The sequence below is a fragment of the Globicephala melas genome, chromosome 2, assembly GCF_963455315.2.
Source record: "Globicephala melas chromosome 2, mGloMel1.2, whole genome shotgun sequence".
Classification (NCBI taxonomy): domain Eukaryota; kingdom Metazoa; phylum Chordata; class Mammalia; order Artiodactyla; family Delphinidae; genus Globicephala; species Globicephala melas.
In genome coordinates, this window is record NC_083315.2 from 24,720,741 (window position 1) to 24,726,734 (window position 5,994).

Sequence of the window (5,994 nt, forward strand, 5' to 3'; positions counted from 1 at the left end):
GTCTGTCCCTCCATGGTGAGCTGTCCCAGCCACCAGCCTTCACACCAAATAAGCAAATCATGGCAAATATTTTTTGAGAGCCTACTGTGTTCACAGTTATTTACTTTTGTGGACACTGTAGCTTTCATGCAAATCTCTTTTCTAGGCTTCCTTTTCATACCTATACAGTGAAGGGGTTTAAGTTGTCAGTCTCCAGAAAGGCAACAAGAAAATTCTGGCCAGTTCTTTGCCAGACTGCGAGCATTCTGAATGCAGGGACTGAGCCCCGTTTACTTTTCTCTCCCCAGCTTCTAGCACAGGCCACGACGTGTGGGAGATGCTGGGCAAATGTCTGTGGAACAAATCAAACTTCTGAAATAAGGCTCTTCAAGAAGGTCTCCATGACTAGCCAAAGGCTAACTTATGTGCGATCGCAGATGTATGAGAAAACACGTCATACAACAGGGTCCTTACTGTTGGACAGCTGGGCACATAAAGCTCTTGACTTCCACTAAAGAATATCAACTGATTTCTCCAAACTCTTCAAAATCAACTGTAGGGCAAACAACCCTTTATTTAAAAAGAGGCATCATTGTTTTGAAGAATTATTAAGTTAGAGGACTTATACTCCCCGATCTCAAAACTTAACTACATGGCTACAATCATCAAACTGTGTGGTACTAGCATCCAGACAGACATACAGATCAAAGGAACAGAATAGAGAATTCAGACATAAGCCTTTCATTAGTGGTCACTGATTTTCAACAAAGATGTCAAGGTAATTCAATGCAGAAAGAACAGTCTTTTCAATAACTGGTGTTGGAAACAACTGGATACCAACATGCAAAAGAATGAATCTGAACCCGCCCACCTCACACCGTACACAAAAATTAACTCAAAATGATCACAGACCTAAATGAAAGAAATTAAACTATAAAACTCAGAAAGAAACATGGGAGTAAATCTTCATGACCTTGAGTTAAGGAATGATTCCTTAGACATGACACCAAAACACAGATGATGAAAGAAAAAAACTGATAAGCTGGACTTCATCAAAATTAAAAATGTTTGCACTTCAAACCACATCATCAAGAAAGTGAAAAAAAAAAAACCAAGAAGCAGACTTGGAGAAAATATTTTCAAGTCATATATCCAATAAGAGCCTAGTATCCAGAATATATAAATAACTGTTATGACTCAACAAGAAAAAGACAAATAACCTAATTTTAAAATGGATGGGGACTTCCCTGGTGGCACAGCGGTTAAGAATCCGCCTGTCAAAGCAGGGAACACGGGTTCAAGCCCTGGTCCAGGAAGATCCTACATGCCGCAGAGCAACTAAGCCCATGCGCCACAACTACTGAGCCCATGTGCCACAACTACTGAAGCCCGTGCGCCTAGAGCCCGTGCTCTGCAACGAGAAGCCACCACAATGAGAAGCCCGTGCACCACAAAGAAGAGCAGCCACTGCTCTCAGCAACTAGAGAAAGCCTGTGGGCAGCAATGAACACCCAACACCAGAAAGATAGATCAATGGAACAGGATAGAAAGCCCAGAGATAAACCCACACACATATGGACACCTTATCTTTGATAAAGGTGGCAGGAACGTACAGTGGAAAAAGGACAGCCTCTTCAATAAGTGGTGCTGGGAAAACTGGACAGATACATGTAAAAGTATGAGATTAGATCACTCCCTAACACCATACACAAAAATAAGCTCAAAATGGATTAAAGACCTAAATGTAAGGCCAGAAACTATCAAACTCTTAGAGGAAAACATAGGCAGAACACTCTATGACACAAATCACAGCAAGATCCTTTCTGACCCACCTCCTAGAGAAATGGAAATAAAAACAAAAATAAACAAATGGGACCTAATGAAACTTAAAACCTTTTGCACAGCAAAGGAAACCATAAAGAAGACCAAAAGACAACCCTCAGAATGGGAGAAAATATTTGCAAATGAAGCAACTGACAAAGGATTAATCTCCAAAATTTACAATCAGCTCATGCAGCTCAATAACAAAAAAACAAACAACCCAATCCAAAAATGGGCAGAAGACCTAAATAGACATTTCTCCAAAGAAGATATACAGACTGCCAACAAACACATGAAAGAATGCTCAACATCATTAATCATTAGAGAAATGCAAATCAAAACTACAATGAGATATCATCTCACAACAGTCAGAATGGCCATCATCAAAAAATCTAGAAACAATAAATGCTGGAGAGGGTGTGGAGAAAAGGGAACACTCTTTCACTGCTGGTGGGAATGTGAATTGGTACAGCCACTATGGAGAACAGTATGGAGGTTCCTTAAAAAACTACAAATAGAACTACCATATGACCCAGCCCTCCCACTACTGGGCATATACCCTGAGAAAAACAAAACTCAAAAAGAGTCATGTACCAAAATGTTCATTGCAGCTCTATTTACAATAGCCTGGAGATGTAAACAACCTAATTGCCCATCATCGAATGAATGGATAAAGAAGATGTGGCACATATATACAGTGGAATACTACTCAGCCATAAAAAGAACCAAAATTGAGCTAATTGTAATGAGGAGGACAGACCTAGAGTCTGTCATTCAGAGTGAAGTAAGTCAGAAAGAAAAAGACAAATACCGTATGCTAACACATATATATGGAATTTAAGGGAAAAAAATGTCATGAAGAACCTAGGGGTAAGACAGGAATAAAGACACAGACCTACTGGAGAACGGACTTGAGGATATGGGAAGGGGGAAGGGTGAGCTGTGACAGGGCGAGAGAGAGTCATGGACATATATACACTAACAAACTTAAGGTAGATAGCTAGTGGGAAGCAGCCACATGGCACAAGGATATCAGCTCGGTGCTTTGTGACCGCCTGAAGGGGTGGGATAGGGAGGGTGGGAGGGAGGGATATGCAAGAGGGAAGAGATATTGGAACATATGTATATGTATAACTGATTCACTTGGTTATAAAGCAGAAAATAATACACCATTGTAAAGCAATTATACCCCAATAAAGATGTTTAAAAAAAAAAAACCAAAAACACATGTATTAAAATAAATAAATAATTAAAAAATAAAATGGGTGAAGGATTTGAATAGACAGTTCTCTAAAAAAATATAAACAAATAGTTAATAAGCACATGAAAAGATGCTCAATCATCCACAATGAGATGCTGCTTCACACTCACTTGAATGGCTGAAATTAAAAAGATAGACAATCACAAATGTTGACAAGAATGTGGAGAAATTAGAATCACCATACCCTGTTGATATGAATATAAGATGGTGCAATGACTTTGTAAAACAGATCGGCAGTTAAATGTTAAACATACAGTTTCCAAATGACTCAATCCCTCTCATAGGTATCTACCCAAAAGAAATGAAAACATATGTCCACACATAGATTTGTACACAAAGTGTTGTTCATAATAGCCAAAAAGTACAAACAATCCAAATGTTCATCCACAGATGAATGGATATACCACGTGGTCTATCCGTACAACAGAGTAACATTCAGCAATAAAAAGGAATGACGTGCTAATACATGCTACAATATGGATGAAACTCAAAAACACTAAGCTAAGTGGAAGAAGCCAGTCACAAAAGATCACTTATTATATGATTCCATTCTTAGGAAATGTCCAGCCTAAGCAACTCTATAGCAACAGGTAGTAGATTAACAGTTGCCTAGGGCTAGGGATTGGGGGAATGGGGAGTGACAGCAAGTGGATTCAGAGATTCTTTTGAGGGTGATGAAAATGTCCTAAAATTAGATTATCGCTGTGGTTGCACCACTCTGTGAATATACCCCCAAAATTGAATTTTATACTTTAAAATGGTACACTGTGTGGTATATGAATTATAGCTCAATAAAGGTTGTTTAAAAATAACTTTTACGGACAATAGACTTGTTTTTAGCTAAGGTGTTAAAGTCTAGTAAATGACAAGGGGGATTGATTTGGGAGCTCTAGTGCTTAGAGGTGATTTTTAAGATGTACTATCCATTGAAGTGTGACATTAGCATTTACGTTCCCAGAGCAAAAACGATATCACTATCAACGGCTATGCGATATTGGGCAGTTTTAATATCTGCTAAATTTTTTGTCCCTTGATCTGGAAGGTCTTACTCCTTGGGGATTCCATTAACTCTGCATGTATCTTACTGATAGAGAAAATGACAGAAACATCACAGGGGTTTATTCAGACCTGTCACGATAGCTAAAAAAAAGTAGGAGCAGGGGAAACGAAAGGCCAACTTCTGAAAAATACACTCAGCATAGTGTACTGATAGCCAGGATCTCAGAGACGTTGACAATACTGACAGCAGCACTGACCTGGCCCATGGAAGACCTTCAGGAGATATTCTGGAGAAAAAAAAATTCTCAAGTATTCAACCAGCCTTATCCTGACATACTCATCACCTGTTTTTGAGAAAACAGATGATAAAATTGCCCATGTTCTTGGAAGCAACATGGCTTCTCCTTCTCCTGTTGCGTTTTCAGTTGTAATTTCCTCTTTTCTGAATCAGCTGTTGAGCTAAAGTCATTTAATTCAACAAATTCAACGCTCTCCAGTGTGTTTTCCAGATGCAACAACCTGGTGCGTATATTTATAACGTGTGTGAGGAAGCAGTTTCCTGGTACAAACCATCAGCATCGCCAAGCTGTGTCCATAGTCAGAAAGAGGAACGGTACGGCTCATTGGAGCTGACAACCGGAATGCAGATGGCGTGGTAGGTCCCTCCTGCATTTTTACATACGTGTGTCATAATTCTTCCCCCCTCTACTCCAGGAGACAGATGGCAAGTTAGAAAAATGACTGGTCTAGTTGAAGTCCCCAGGCCATCCAAGGTATGCTGTTTGCCTTGTGAATCAGCAATTGGAGCGTGGAGACACCGTGCATCTTATCTGGAGATCAGGTCTCCAAACGTAAGACAAGGAGGCAGATGGGGGAAGGACTAGTGTCAAAGTCAAAACCACTCAGGTCTGTGCTAAACCCCACCTACTACCAAAGATAAGGACCAGAGGGAAAGGAGACTTCACAGATGAACTAATTAGACTTAACAGTCCCACATACATGGTAATAGCTTCCTTTCTCCTGTATTCTAAGGAATCACTTCTCCTTGCTTCTTAGTATGTAGAGGACCCAAAGGCGTGGGTGAAGGAGATTCAGTGGATATATACCCATGCGCCACGTTGCCGCCCCTATCCCAGCCCTCATTCCCTATTTGGCTCTCAGAACTCACAGTCAGGCCTTAACCACCCGTCCCCCGCATAGGCAAGAGATCGGTTGAGTTTTCCCGGCTCTGCTCCAGCCAAGGAGGCACGAGAGCAGGACGGCCAAGGGGGCTTCCCAAACTCAACAGCTCAGCCAACAGCAACAGCTCACCAGGCTTCCCTGGTGGCGCAGTGGTTAAGAATCTGCCTGCCAATGCAGGGGACACATGTTCGATCCCTGGTCCGGGAAGACCCCACATGCCGTGGAGCAACTAAGCCCGTGCGCCACAACTACTGAGCCTGCGCTCTAGAGCCTGCGAGCTTCAGCTACTGAAGCCCACGAGCCACAACTACTGAAGCCTGCGGGCCTAGAGCCCGTGCTCCACAACAAGAGAAGCCACCGCAATGAGTAGCCCCCGCTTGCTGCAACTAGAGAAAGCCCGCGCACAGCAACGAAGACCCAACGCAGCCAAAAATAAATAAATAAAATAAATAAATTAAAAAGCTCACTTAGCACACTGCATCCACGTGCACTCACCTCCTCCAGCATTACGGATGCCCACTCTAAAATATGAGGAAACAACCACAGATTACCAGACAACTGAAGAAAATCTCTGATGAGAAAGAGGCCATATCAAATAAATGGGGAAAGAAAGCAATCTGAGAAAACAGAGCCTATACAGGAAGGGGAAATAAACTTCCAGAAGAGAAGCTATCCCTAGTAGATTTGGAGAGCTAAAAGAAGAAACAAGAAAACGTACTGTGAAAAATACACTTAAAGAATGACCAAAAAAA